Raw genomic sequence first — 15,208 nt, 5'->3', positions numbered from 1 at the left:
TTTTAACTCAGTAATCTAGCCAGAATGTTTGCTTGTGCATCACTCATCCTATTTGAACTCATGTCTTGTTCTCCTCTGCATAAATAAGAGAAAATGTGGAAACAGAAAGTGATTGTCCAATGTGATAGGAATAAAAATAAAGTTCAGTGGTGGCAATTGATTGATTAGTTGGTAAGCTCAATAATAAAAGCTGCAGGATACAATATCTCTTGTAGTGTGAACTTAAGTGCTGTTATGAACCTTCAATTAATAAATATCCCTGGAAAAAGAAAGAGCAAGAAAGGAAAGGAAGAAAAGCCAAGAATTGGCAAACAAAAATGAAAAAAACAAATAAAAAAGTTAGACACCAATAGCTTGGACCTTAAGACACATGCCTGTGGTGCTATTGTATTAGGATCTGCTTGGATTATTAGGTTCTGAGGAGTATTTTGAAACTTGGTAACTTGGATTAACTAATCCGGGATTACCAACCGAAAATCCACCATCAAGAGCAACCTAATTACAAAGCATTTAGTAACCCAAAGAGGTGCTGGGCATCAATGTTCTTAAGAAGACTTGTGAGCCAAGTGTCTGTAGTGAAAAGGGTGTTGAGTAAAATTAAGCCAAGAAGCTGCTGCAACACTTGAAACTGAGCTACAATTGAAAAATAAGTTTCTGAAGCAAAGGGAAGAAAGAAAATCTAACAAGGACCAATAGAGAATAAGGTCTTATAGCAGCAACTCTAGTTAACACTCAAAGAGACATTTCACATTGGGAAGTTGATAATAATTGAGCTGCATTCTGTCTACATAAAACCCCATGAACTTAATTCAATTACCTGCTAAATAAGGACATATATGCTTTTCTGTTTTCTTTCATTTCTTCTCATGTTTTAGTGCTTGCTTGGGGACAAGCAAGATTTAAGTTTGGTGTTATGATGACAAGTTATCTTATGCTAGTTTCACAAGTATTTTTCATTTGTTTTATTAGGTTTTATGCACTTTCTTGCATAATAAGTAAGTGATTGGAGTGAAATTTTATGTTTATCTTGATTCAATCAAACATCACTATCTTTATACAAAATCATGAGATTTATGCATGAATTAGGTGATTATTATGAATGATGCAAAAACCTTGTGATTTTGGTGAGACTTTGATTGCTTCTTTGGTTGATTTTAGGTGAAAAATGAAGAGAAAGAAGGGCAGTGCAGAGTAACGCTGCGCTCAAATAGAGAACGCCACGCTCTCTTGCGATGCGCACGCGTACAAAATGCTTACGCGTCAGGCAACTAAATTTGAAGACCCACGCATACGCGTGCATGACGCGTACGCGTGTAAGTGGTTGGCGCTCATTTGCAAAGGGAGCGCTACGTTCATTAAGTGAGCGTTTTCGGGCAAATTCAAAATTGGAATTGAAGTTTTGCAACCGATGCGCACGCGTGTATCATGCGCACGCGTCGATGGAGAATCTGGAAGGAAGCACGTGAATGCGTGGGTGGCGCTGAAGCCTGGAATTGACATTTTGCCACCCACGCGCACGCGTAACAGACACATACGCGTGGGCAGCGTTCATGGCACGAATGTAGCGCTCATTAAACGATTGCTATCAAGGACGTGCACGCGTGAATGTGGCGTACGAGCATGGCTGAGGCTGAAAACAATGACGACGCACACGCGTATATGATGCACACGCGTCGATGTGCAAAAAATGCAAGGGACGCACGGGCGCGAAGCACGCGTACGCGTGGGTTAATGAACGCTGCGCTCAATTTGAAAATGCTCCGTTCTCCTGGAAGCTGCAACCAAGTACTATCCTGACCCACTGCAACAAAGGCCAAAAAGCCCCCTCCAAGTACTGGATGACAGAATTGGAAAGTGTATAAATAGAGAAGAATTTGATTTTATTAGGAAGGCTGGATTTTATTTTCTTTCCTTTTTAGAATTTTAGAATTTGAGATCGCGGATCTTTTAGCTTCTCTTTTACCTTCTTTTGAATTTATCCTTTTAGTTCTGTCTGAGGAATTCTGTAGGATTGTGGATCTAAATTTTCTTTCTATTTTTCTTCTTCTGCAATTTTCCTTTTCTGTTTGAGAATTTGGAGATCTGATCTAAATTTTCTTTCTGTTTTTCTTCTTCCACAATTTTTCATTTCTATTTTAGGATTGTAGATCTGATCTAAATTTCCTTTCTGTTTATATTCTCCTACACATTTTTCATTTCTGTTGTGGTACTGGAATCCTGATTGATCCATTTTTCTTCAATTCTTTCACCTTAGAGTTCTCTGATTTACTGCACTCTGCACTTTCCAATTCTGTTTAATTCCCAACACCCAAATCCCTTTATTCTTCATGCAATTTAAGTTTCCTGGCAATTTAGTTTCTGCAATTTAAATTACTTGCACTTTAAGTTTCAGTTATTTACTTTTCTTGCAATTTAAGTGTCAGCTCTTTTAATTTCTTGCACTTTAAGTTTCAGCTCTTTTAATCTTCCTGCAATTTACTTTTCTGTCAAATTTTCATTCTGCACTCTATCTTACTTGTAATTTCTTTTCTGTTAATCAAATTTCACCAAATTCATCAAATATTTGCTTAACTAAATTCATCACCATACTAAAGTTGCTTGATCCATCAATCCCTGTGGGATCGACCTCACTCCTGTGAGTTATTACTACTTGATGCGACCCGATACACTTGCTGGTGAGTTTGTGTGCAATCGATTTTCCCTCATCACCAACCCAGGTGCTAAATGCCCAGCCTAGCATTTAGCACCCTAAACGACGTAAGACCCATGAAATAGTGTGCTTTCTGGTACAGAACGCCCATCCTGGTATTTAGCGCCCAAGCACTCGAGTGTACTTTGCTCTAGGGTGTTTCTTCTTCAGAGTCCTCCTATCCCTGTTCTACACACTTTGCACGACCACAAACATTATAAAACCAAAAAAAACTATGAATAGAAATCATAAATAACTAAAAATCAAACTGAAAGAAAAGCCAAAGAATACTTAGGGTTGGGTTGCCTCCCAATAAGCACTTCTTTATCGTCACTAGCTTGGAAAAGAGCTCCATTAAGGAGGGGGTAATCATAGGTCCTTATCTCTTCGCCTCTTACAGTGAATCTTTTTCCTGTGCTCTCATGGATTAACTCTATATGCTCAAGAGAGAGGATCCTATTGACTGTATAAGGCATGATTGGACTTTTAGTAAATACCACCTTCATTCCTGGTGAGAAATCATCAGTGGGGATCTTCTTGTTCCTCCAACCCCTAGGTACCTTCTTCTTGGGACCTTCCTCATTTGTGGCTAATACACACCCTACACCAAACTTAGGTTTGATGTCAAGAAAAATTGTATTGACTCTACCAAAGGAAGTTTGAACTGTGAACTCTACTGTACTTCAGTCAGGTATCCTTGGAGACTTGTGTTAGTGAGTTCATTCTTCATGCAAGTATCTCCCCCATCAGAGTGATGTAAAGGTCTAAAAACTTTGAATACCAAGTAATCTTCATGCATCCTCAGAATCAGTTTCCCTTTTTTCCACATCAATCAGAGCTCTCCCAATGGCTAGGAATTGTCTTCCCAGCATGATAGAGTCATCTTCATCCTCTCCCATATAAAGAACCACAAAATCTGTAGGGAGGAAGAATTTTTCACCCTTAACAAAGACATTTTCTACTATTCCATGTGCTTGTTTCAAAGACTTGTCTGTCATTTGTAAGGCTACCTTTGTTGGTTGTGCCTCTTGAATTTGCAGTTTCTTCATCACAGATAAGGGCATCAAATTAATGCGTGCTCCAAAATCACATAGGGCTTTGTCAAAGGTGAAACTCCCAATAGTGCATGGAATCTGAAAGCTCCCAGGATTTGGCATCTTCTTTAGCAAGTTTCTCTAAATTATTGCATTGCATTCCTTGGTTAGGACCATTGTTTCATCTCTCTTCAAGGTCTTCTCTTTAGAAAGCAAGATTTTCATAAACTTGACATAGGAAGGCATTTGCTCAAGAACCTCAACAAAAGGAATATTGATTTCTAACTTTCTAAAACTTCGAAGAACTGTGAGAATTTCTCATCCTTGGTCTCCTTTTGGAGCTCCTGGGCATGTACTTTGGTATCCTCAGTCTTTTTTGGAGCTTCTGTCTTCTCTAGAGCTTTTGTCTTCTCTGATCCTTTAGTAACCTGTACTTTCTCCTCTGTCACTGGCTCACTTGTCACTGTGATGGTCTTGCACTCTTCTCTTGTATTAGGCACTGTGTCACTAGGAAGAGTGTTAGGAGGTCTTTCAAGCATTTGCTTACTCAACTGACCCACTTGTATTTCCAAGTTCTAAAGTGAAGCTCTGATCTTCTGCATGAAACTATTAGTGTTCTTAGAGAGTTCTACAACTATAGAGGCTATATCAGGAGTATTATGAGACTGACTGGGTGCTTACTGTGGCTGAGAGGCTTGAAATTGATGGTTGTTGAAATTATTCTGATTAAAATCACCCTGAGAATTATTAAAGTTTGGTTTCCTCTGAGATTGGTCTTTCCACCCAAAATTAGGATGATTCCTCCACCCTTGATTATATGTCTTGGATGACGGATTATTGTTGGGATTTCTAGAAGCATTACCAATGAAATTAACTTATTCAGAAGTAAATTGGCCATAGTCATAGTTCTCACCTTGAGGGAAGCCACCGCTCATATCATAGGAATTTTCTTGAGTACTGCCGGCTAAGACTTGCATTCCACTCAAATGTTGGGTAATAGCATTGATTTGCTGAGACATAACCTTATTTTGGGCAAGAATAGCATCCAATGTATCCAAATCTATCACTCCTTTCTTCACAGAGGTCCTCTCAGAAGAGTATAAATACTGGTTGTTAGCAACTATTTTAATAAGCTCCATGGCCTCATCAGGGGTCTTCTTCATGTGGAGTGACCCTTCTGCAGAATTATCAAGGGACATCCTGGTGGTCTTAGAAACTCCATCATAGAATATATGTACTTAAATCCAGTCTAAGAACATATCAGGAGGATACTTCCTGAGCATCTACTTGTACCTCTTCCAGGCTTTATAGAGAGACTTTCCCTCTCTCTGCTTGAAGGTCTGGACATCGTCCTCAGCTTAATCAGCTTTTGAGGAGGAACAAATTTAGTCAGAAACCTGTTGATCACCTTAATAACATTTGCATGGATTGAATTGTTGTTGTTGTTGCCCTCCAAAGTGAACTCTTCAGCTTCTTTCTCAGAGTTTTTCCTAAGACTTTCAGCAGCTCTCTAAGCTCTGACTTGCTGCAAACGTCTCCTTGCAGCCCTTTCAATCTCAAGATCAAAGTCAAAAAGAAGTTATTTGTTCCTATTCCTGCTCATAAACAACAGAAAACAAAGAAAATGTGAGAATCTATATGTCAGAGTGCAAAGAATCCCCAAATAAGGTATCTTGTGTAAGAGAAATAAAATAAAATGAAATAAATAAATAACTCTAAAAATTTAAAGAATCAATAATGAAAAATAAGCCACAAAATTCGAAAATAATGAAAAGAAATTTAATTAGGAAAAGTAAAATAATATTACTAAAGGGGGACACCAAACTTAATTTCAGAAATTAAGAGAAATTTTAAATAAAATATAGCTAAAATTTCGAAAATTCAAAGAATAAAAAAATAAAAACTAAAAGCTAAAAACACCTAATCTAAGTAATTAGACAACGGTTAGTTACCAATCACAGTCAATCCCTGTCAACGGCACCAAAAACTTGGTGGTGGATTTCACAATCCACAACTGAACCCGCAAGTGCACCGGGTCATACCAAGTAATACCTCAGGTGAGTGAGGGTCGATCCCACGAGTATCGGTCCCAACTAAAATAAAATAATAAATTCTAAACTTAAAAGATTTTGTTTGTAATTAAAACTAACTAAAATAATATAAAATCGAATAATTAAAAGCTAAATCCAACTAAAGATTCTCCTTCAATGAGGTGTGAATTCGGATTGTTGGCGTTAAATGCCAGTTACAGCATTTAGTGCTCTTGAGGGTAGTAAGCTCTCCTTCTTTCTGAGTTACTGGCGCTAAACGCCAGTTGGACATTTAGCGCCCTAGTGGACAACTCCAATTCTTCTCTTTCTTGTACACAAACTATGTTAAACTGATCCAAACTTCACCTGAAATAATAAACACCAAAACAACTCAAAGTACCATCCAAAGAGGTTTAAAACACTAGAATTAAATTAAAACTCAACAATTTCTAACTTAAAATACACATAAAATAAAGGATAGATGCTCATGCATCAGGGACTAGATGTTGGTTCCGTCTGCTTCTTCCGCCGACGAAGATGAGCGAGGAGGAAGCTAGAGGCGTGGAGGAAGCTGATGGCGATACTCGAAGAAAGAAGTGGACCACGAGGCAGAGCAGAGACACAAACATGTAGAGTAGAGTAATAAACCCCAATTTTGTGGTTTATCTTGTACTTAATTTAGGGGATTTTATCACCTTTTCTCACATTTATTCAATGAAATAGCATGGTTTTGTAATTTTCCCTTAATTTGTGCTTAAGTGTAAAACATGCTTTTTAATCCCTTAAATTGGTGATTTTAATTCACCTTAATTCCAGTCGATGCCTTGATGTGTTTGTTGAGTGATTTCAGGTTCATAAGGCAAGTATTGGATGGAAGAAGTGAAGAGAAAAGCATGCAAAGTGGAGAATTCATGAAGAAATGAGCATTTGGAGAATTGAAAGCCACGCGCACGTGTCATGCACGCGTCACCCACGCGTACGCGTGAGCAGGAGTTTTGGCCAGCGACACGCACACGTCACCCACGCGTACGCGTGACGCTCGGCATGTGACTCACTTAAAGTGAAATTGCTGGAGGCGATTTCTGAGCTGCCCAGGCCCAAATCCAACTTATTTTCGAGGGTATTTCATGCATAATTCAAGCTTGAGCAAATGGGGGAGCACTTAGTTAGTCATGATGAGCCTTTAGTTAATTAGTTTTCTAGAGAGAGAAGCTCTCTTTTCTCTCTAGAATTACATTAGGATTAAGTTAATTTCTCTTAGATCTAGATTTGATTACTTGATTTCATCTTGTTTCCTCTACAATTCCTTGTTCTAATACTTAAATTCTTCTTGGTTCTTTTATTAATTTTACTTTCATGTCTCTTTTATGTTCATGAATGCTCATATTGGATTTGGATCTCTTTAATGCAATTTATGTTTGATGTTCTTTTATTGTTGAATTGAGTTGTGAATTTACTTCTCTTGTAATTGGTACTTGTTAGATTTTATTATTCTTGCACATTTACCATGCTTTTCTTTTATACCTTCCAAGTGTTTGACAAAATGCTTGGTTGGATGTTAGAGTAGATTTTGAGCATTCTTGGCTTGAAAAGAGAAATTAGGTGATCTTGAGTCATTAAGACCCAACTCATGTTGGTGATCTAGAGTTGTTGGCTAGTTTGATTTCTGTTGACTCTAATCTCTTGCTAATTTAATTAGTGAGTTGATTAGGACGTTTGGATTGAGATTAACTAGTCTTGTTAGACTTTCTTCGAGTGTGAAGATAATATGTTACCTTCTTCCATCATCGGGGATGACGTAATAAGATAAATTCTTGTTAATTATTGTTATTAGTGACTAGGATAGAAAGCCTATATTCTCAACCCTTGCCATGAATGTCTCTCTTTATTAATTACTTTCTTGAGTTACTTGATTTACTTTTCTTGTCATTTATTTTATTGCCCCTTTTATCAATCAAACCCCATTGCATCTTCGTAGCCAATAATTGACCACTTCATTGCAATTCCTTGTGAGATGACCCGAGGTTTAAATACTTCGGTTAATTTTTATTTGGGGTTTGTACTTGTGACAACCAATATTTTTGCATGTGAGGATTCTTTGTCGGTTTAGAATTATATTGCAACGATATTTCATTTGTGAAATTCTAAACCGTACAATAATCCAAGCATCAAAATGGCGCCGTTGCCGGAAAATTGCAATGGTGCTATGTTATTGGCTATTGTATATATTGTGAATATGTTTGCCTTTTGCTTCTTTGTTAGTTTTTGCTAGTTGTAGGACTTTGCTTTCTTTGTTCCTTGTTAGTTTTGTTTTTGTTTTCTCTTGTCACCATTAATTCTCATCACTTTGGCTATGAGTGTGGTTCAAACTATGTTGTAGGAAATGGAAGTTTTATTGAGAATTTGCATCAAGGATTTGGAGATCAAAGGGGGGAGGAGCCCCAAGCTTATGGACAACCTTCTTGGTAACAATCTCCTCCCAAATCAAGTCTGACAAGAGTTCTTGGGGACATGACTACTCTCCTCACGGAGATGCGCAAGGAACAAAAGGCATTTTATTCCATCCGAGCCGTTCAAGCACCACCCCAACATGACTACTCTCCAGATTCTTATGGGTATAATCCAAATCCTGATGCATATCAATCTAATGTATGTGATGACCCTTATTGTGATTGTCAACCACAACCACCACATACATATGACCCCTTTCCCTCAACATAGTCCCCAACAACCATACTCACAAGCCTCATACCACCATTCACCTCCATATGATCCTAACCCATACCCACCATACCAACCACCATATGAACCATATCTAGGGCCACCACCGTTCCAACACCAATACTCCCAAGAACCACAAATTCCATACACACCACCTCAAGACTTCCACCAATATGAACCACCATCCAACTACAATACCCTTTCCTCAAACGATGAACCCTCTCTTTCACCACGGTTCCCCGATGAGGCCCTCATGATAAAACAAGGAGATCTTAGATCTTTTATCCTAAGGCAACAAGAGGAGACGGAAAAGGAGTTTAAGGAGATAGGAACCAAGATTGCTATCGTGATGGAAGTCGTTAGCAATATGGTCTCATCCCGCCTAAGCCTCTGCGATCAAGGCACTCCCATTGTTGAATGTGGAGAAGCACCCAAAGAGCTTAGCGAGGGAGTGAATTTGGAACTTCAAAGGGAAGAAGAGGAATTAAAGCAAGAAGTACAACAAGAGGAGGAGGTAGAGATTATTGAACAAGAGGAAGTAGTGATTGGGTGTTTAGGATATGTTGAGCACATAGAGGAATCTCAAGTTGAAGAGCCTTCTTCCACAGAGTTTGGAAGGGATGTTAAAGAGGAGAGTGATGTTAAGGAAGTGGATAGAGAGTTGAGGGAAATTGATCAAGAAGTAGATTCCATCATTAGCAATTTTTTGTCCACATTGATCAATCCCCTTGATGATCTTGTTGAGCCTTCTTCCATTGGACTAGAAAGCAATGTTGAGGAGGATGTGCAACCTCCAAGGCATATTTTGAGTGAAGAATTGGAAGAAGTGTTCCAAACAACAAGCCCTCCTATATATGATTATTCCACATCAACATATGATCCTTTTGAGTTTGATGAATCCTTCCCCACTATGCTTGGAATTAATGATGAGGTGGACTTCACTAAACCTCCTATTTATGATTTGAGTGATGGGGAAGAGCTTGAAGACATTGGTGAAGAAGAATGTGAACTTGAGGAAGCTTGGCAAGAGGTAGAACTTGAAGAACCTTGCCAAGTGGTGGAAGCCTCTAGAAGAGGATAGACGAGAGTGGAGTGTGCTTTGTCAAGACTGTGGGGAACTCCTCCACCTAGGTTGTCATCTAATCCTTCATTTGAGTGGGTAAAACTTCTAACTCTTAGCTTTATTATACCACTTAAATATGGTATTCTTGAAACGGATGGCCAACTTAGGGCGCTTTACGGAATTAAGCGTAAGAGGAGGATATTTAGTGGTTGGCGTTGTAAGTTTAGGCTCATTATGGTTGGAAGCTTGAAATTGAGGAGCATGGATTGGTGTAGTACTCAATTGAATGGGTCTAGGAGGATCGTTTGGTGCCTTCATGAGAATTTGGCTTCTCTACCACCCGGAGAAGATTACCATGATCAACTTGAAGACAGATATGAAAACAAAGTGTGGGATCTCAGATTACAAGGGAATGATCACCTTTGGGAGCCCATGGTTTGTGAAGAACTCCATCAAAGCTTGGAGTTATTAACTTTGAATAATGAAGCACAATGGAAATCAAAGCATTGGTGAATGTTCAAGGATGGATTCAAGCACAAGCCACCTTGATGAGGAGCTCCCCATAAGTCCAACTTAAGGACAATAAATAAAAGTGCTAGGTGGGAGATACCCCACCATGGTAAACTCTTTTCATTTTTCATTTTTGTAAATATCGATAAAATTTGTTTATATTTTGTTTAGATAGTTGAGTTTATTTGGGAGTCTAGTATGTTAAATAAGGTTTTATGATATTTTGGTAGTTGTTTGGAGGCTTGGAATGCTTGGTTTGGTGCAAAAACATGAAAAAATTTTGAAAAATAGAGCACCATCCACGCGTACGCGTGACACCAAGTTTTTCAACCATCCAGGCGCACGCGACACCCACGCGTACGCGTGGATCCCAAATTTTCACCCCCAAGCCAAAAACCCGAGAGTTGTGCATGAAGTGTGCCAACTTTGTGCGTTCACCCACGCGTACGCGTATTTCATGCGTACACGTCGACCCTCTCTGAATAACCCACCACGCGTACGCGTGCCTCACACGTACGCGTCACTCCCATTTCACCACTCCACGCGCACGCGTCGCTGACGCGTACGCGTGCGATGCCCTGCATCACCCATCTTCTTTTCTTCTCTTCTTTCCATTTCTTTCCTTATTCTCTCTTCTCTTCTCTTCTTTCCACCCTTCAACCATCACCTAACACTACCAAACACCATATAATACCATTTCTTTTAGTTAGTTGATTAGTTAGTTGTTTAGTTAGTTTGTTTCATGTTTATTTTTTTCTGTTTCATTATAATTGTTTGATTATTAATCTTGTTTACTGTTTATTGCTGCTTATTATTAACTGAATGCTATTTTAGCATAACTGTTTTTGATATTCATTGTTGGATTCTTTGTTGAGGGGTACAATTTTGTTACTTGGGTTCGAGTTCTTAATGCTTAATATTTTGAATACCAAGTACTCGTACATTGCATCCAAGTATCTTAACTCTTTTGAATTGCATGTTTTGGCCGCCATGCATTCATCATCCATCGTTAGGCAATTGTACATTATCAATGCGTTTTTTTAAGGTGATGCTTGCTATGCTTTCTAAGCTTTGTGGACCATGCTTGCTATGTGATTGATTTTCACTTCTATATTCTCTTTCTTAAGTTTCATAGCATTCATGTGCTCTACCTCTATGTCACTTAGGTGTTACAAATTAACTTTAATATGTGTCATTGTTTGATGTGTAAGTTTCACATTCCATCTTGTTGTTCATTAAAGTTACCTTGCACATCAATCATGTCCATCCATTATCCAATTCACAATTGCTTGACTTTGCTTGAATGCTTTTATGCTTCCTTATTGCTTGCTTGGTTGTCTTAACCTACAAATCTGTTCGAAGTATCTCAAGCACACTAGAATGAGTGACGTGCATACTTTCTTTGTGTAATTATGACATATCTCTCTATGATAGTGTGTGTTCTAAAGGGCGCCCAATTTAGAATTCACACACCTATTCACATCACCTATTTCATGCGTTAAGATTTTGGAATTGTGAAATTGGATCGAAAGCTTACCTAGTGACATATTTTTTTGAGCTTTCTAAGCTTTGTGGACCATGCTTGCTATGTGATTGATTTTCACTTCTATATTCTCTTTCTTAAGTTCCATAGCATTCATGTGCTCTACCTCTATGTCACTTAGGTGTTGCAAATTAACTTTAATATGTGTCATTGTTTGATGTGTAAGTTTCACATTCCATCTTGTTCATTAAATTTACCTTGCACATCAATCATGTCCATCCATTATCCAATTCACAATTGCTTGACTTTGCTTGAATGCTTTTATGCTTTCTTATTGCTTGCTTGGTTGTCTTAACCTACAAATCTCTTCGAAGTATCTCAAGCACATTAGAATGAATGACGTGCATACTTTCTTTGTATAATTATGACATATCTCTCTATGATAGTGTGTGTTCTAAAGGGCGCCCAATTTAGAATTCACACACCTATTCTGCATCAAAGTCACACTAATTCACTCACTTCATTCTAGTGACTTACCACATTCCAACAATTCACGCTTCCTTGCTTCTATATTTTCTCATCTTATGGTGTTATTTTCTATTTTTCATGACTGATGCACCAAAAGCAAAAATAGAAGCGAGAAGAAAGAACACGCAGCATCGGTTGATCCGTCAGCTGAGGGTGGCAACTCGAAAAGTCGCCGTACCCCTTGCTCATCTTTGAGTGCACTGAGGACGGTGCAAACTTTTAAGTGTGGGGAGGTCGTCCGACCGATCGGCATTTTTGGGTGACGAGTTTCTAATCCTAACACTTTTGCATTTCATTTTTAAGGTCTTTTAGGATTTTTAGTTACATTTTTAGTTTGCATATATAATATTATAAGCTTGGTCAAAATAAGAAAATTTTTCAAGAATTTTATCTATAGGGCACCGCAATTGATTGAAAAAAATAATTTTTTTTTAGAACTTGCTTGAATTATACACATTGTGGAACATGTTTTGAGCTAAGAACACAAGCATGTGGGATTTGAGCCTAATTGTGTGGTTACATTATATGACCACTTATTTTCATTCTTGTGTGTATTATTCTCTTTCTATGAATATAATCTTTGATTTGTTTGATTCTTTATGTCGGTTATTTTGTGTATGAATGCATTTATATGATTGAGGCCATTGTTCATTGAGCTCACTTACCCAAATAGCCTACCTTTTTATCCTCCATTGTTAGCCAACTTTGAGCCTATGCTAAACCCATTTGTTCTTAGTTTTAGCACGTTACAAGCCTAAAGCGAAAAACAATAAGTGTCCCTTGTTTGGATCTTTGATTAGCTTAGGGTAGTGAGAGTGTTATCATTTGATTGTGGAAAAGTTGGAAACATTGGGTAGAGATAAAAGTGTATTTTGTGGTTTTGTTGAGAATCATGGGAATTGGGTACATACTCGTGTATCAATTATGTTTAAACTATATGCATTGATGCTTTTGTGTATATTTTAGTTTGAAAAAAAATGAGAAAAATAAAAAGGAATATATATATATATATATTATGTTTTGTTCTGTTCGTGCCAACGCATTTAGTTATCATGTGTGAACGCCTCGCATTTCGTAATTCCGCTTTATGCGACTTTGAGTTTTACTCCTTCATCGGGCTTCTAGTTATATAAATTCTTGGATATATTTTATATATTATATGCTTTAAAACTATCGTGGCACTTTGTTATCCTTTGTTTTACGACTAGAGGTAAGGCTTAGGGGGTGTTACACTCACTTTCATGCAACATAGCACTAACGTCTATCACAATATCCAATTGCAACGATATCACATAGTACTTCTCAATTCATAAAAAAAATCATTATTTTTACTCTCAATTTCATGCCAAAAACACATCAACCAACTCAATACTCATACTAACCATTATTCAAGCATATTAACAATCAATTCTATTCAACTTATCCTAAGGGCAAGTAACCTAGGTTTTCACATAACCTTATATAATGCCTACTCAAAACTACCACACATACTTTAATGTCACAATTCCAAGATTTTCTTTCTAAAATTTCACCAAGCCAAACTTCCAATTACTCGATCTAACACCATATTATACAATCTGATACAATGTTAAAAACTAGAATTTTCATAAATTGATGAACCAAGAGAGAAAAAAGGTTCCTTACCTTCACCCACTAAATTAGTGATGGATACCACCAATAACATAAGTTAGAAAATCCCTATAACATCAAAATCACCAAAAAATTCTCAATACCCAAACTAAAAATACGATTTCATATTTGAATGAGAAAGTGGAGCTGGTATTTTGAGTTACTCATCAAACTAAATAGATAAAATTGATGAGAGTTCTGAGATAAACGCGTGGCCGTAAACAGCTCGTCAATCGGAGCTCCGTAGCAAAAGTTATGATGGATTAAAGGTAAGGGTAGCTAGAGTTTTCTCTCCTCTCTTTTCTCTTCTCTTAATTTCGAACATCTCTCATAAAATGGGGAGAATGGTGGCTAAAATCTCATTAAGTGTGGGTATATATATGGGGCTTCGGCCGGTAAGGACCAACTTCATTTATTTAGTTCGTTAGCCTAATTTTGGACAAAAACCTTTAAGATAAGCATTTTAATTCGCACCCTAAATATTTTTATTTCTCCAAATTATAAATATTAAATTTGGAATCAACTAGCTAGCACCTTTGGGAAAGCATATGGAAGAGGACGTAGTAGTTAAAATCAATTAGCAGTTTTGATTCTTTTGATTCTAATTTTGTTGAATTTATTTTATTCTAATTTGTGCTTTATACTTGGTTGAGTTATTCATTCTGATTTTTTTCTGCTTTATGATTTTTATCTATTTTTTTATCCTGGTTTATGGCTGTTGATTACGATTTAGTTCTACTATGATTTTCAATGTTTTTTATTCTATTTTATGTTTGTTTTTGTTTCTATTTTCTATTTGTCAACATGGTTTTCTATGTATCCCTTTGCTTTTAGGTCTAAATTCCTCAAATTTCTTAATACTAGTGCTCAATTTTAACCCTATCTCCATTATTAATTCTTATCATTTAAATATAGTATCTTAACATAGGAATTTTGTACTTCTACCATATTTATTTTCTTGAGCACCATTGCTTTTATCCATGTGCAACAAATTTATAAAAGATGAGGCTACTTAAGTTAGAAAATTGATTCCAAATGAGCTGTAAAAACCATTGCTTTTATCTTGAGCACCATTGTTTTTTTAATTGGTGTAAAACTTTAGTAAAAAATTCAACTGATGAAGGTCTTGAAGATATGACTCTTTTTGATGAGGGAGATGCAAAGGTAAAAATGTTAACAAGCAAAATAAAGGTCTTTCAAGCCAAGAAATTTCAGCTCAAGAAGGATAAGTCCGAGTGATGTGTGTTTTGCCAAAGGTCTATCGTCATGCTTTCGAAGCATAACCAAAACGAAACCAATGGGCACGTTTCTAAAAGCAAGGCTACAGGATTATACATAGGGCCATGCTTTTAAGTGTGACAATAGATAAAAGCGTGTCAAAAAATTAAGCGTGCCAATAGATTAACAAAGAGCTTGTTTGGGTGAGCTTCTAAGAAAAGATCTTTTTTCGAGTTATCTTTTTTTAAAAGATCCTATGGAAAAGTAAAAGTAATTTTATGTTTGGGTATCTCATGCAAAAAG

The sequence above is a fragment of the Arachis ipaensis genome, chromosome B8 (assembly GCF_059453495.1).
Source record: "Arachis ipaensis isolate K30076 ecotype BB chromosome B8, ASM5945349v1, whole genome shotgun sequence".
NCBI lineage: Eukaryota > Viridiplantae > Streptophyta > Magnoliopsida > Fabales > Fabaceae > Arachis > Arachis ipaensis.
This window is presented reverse-complemented; position numbering follows the sequence as displayed.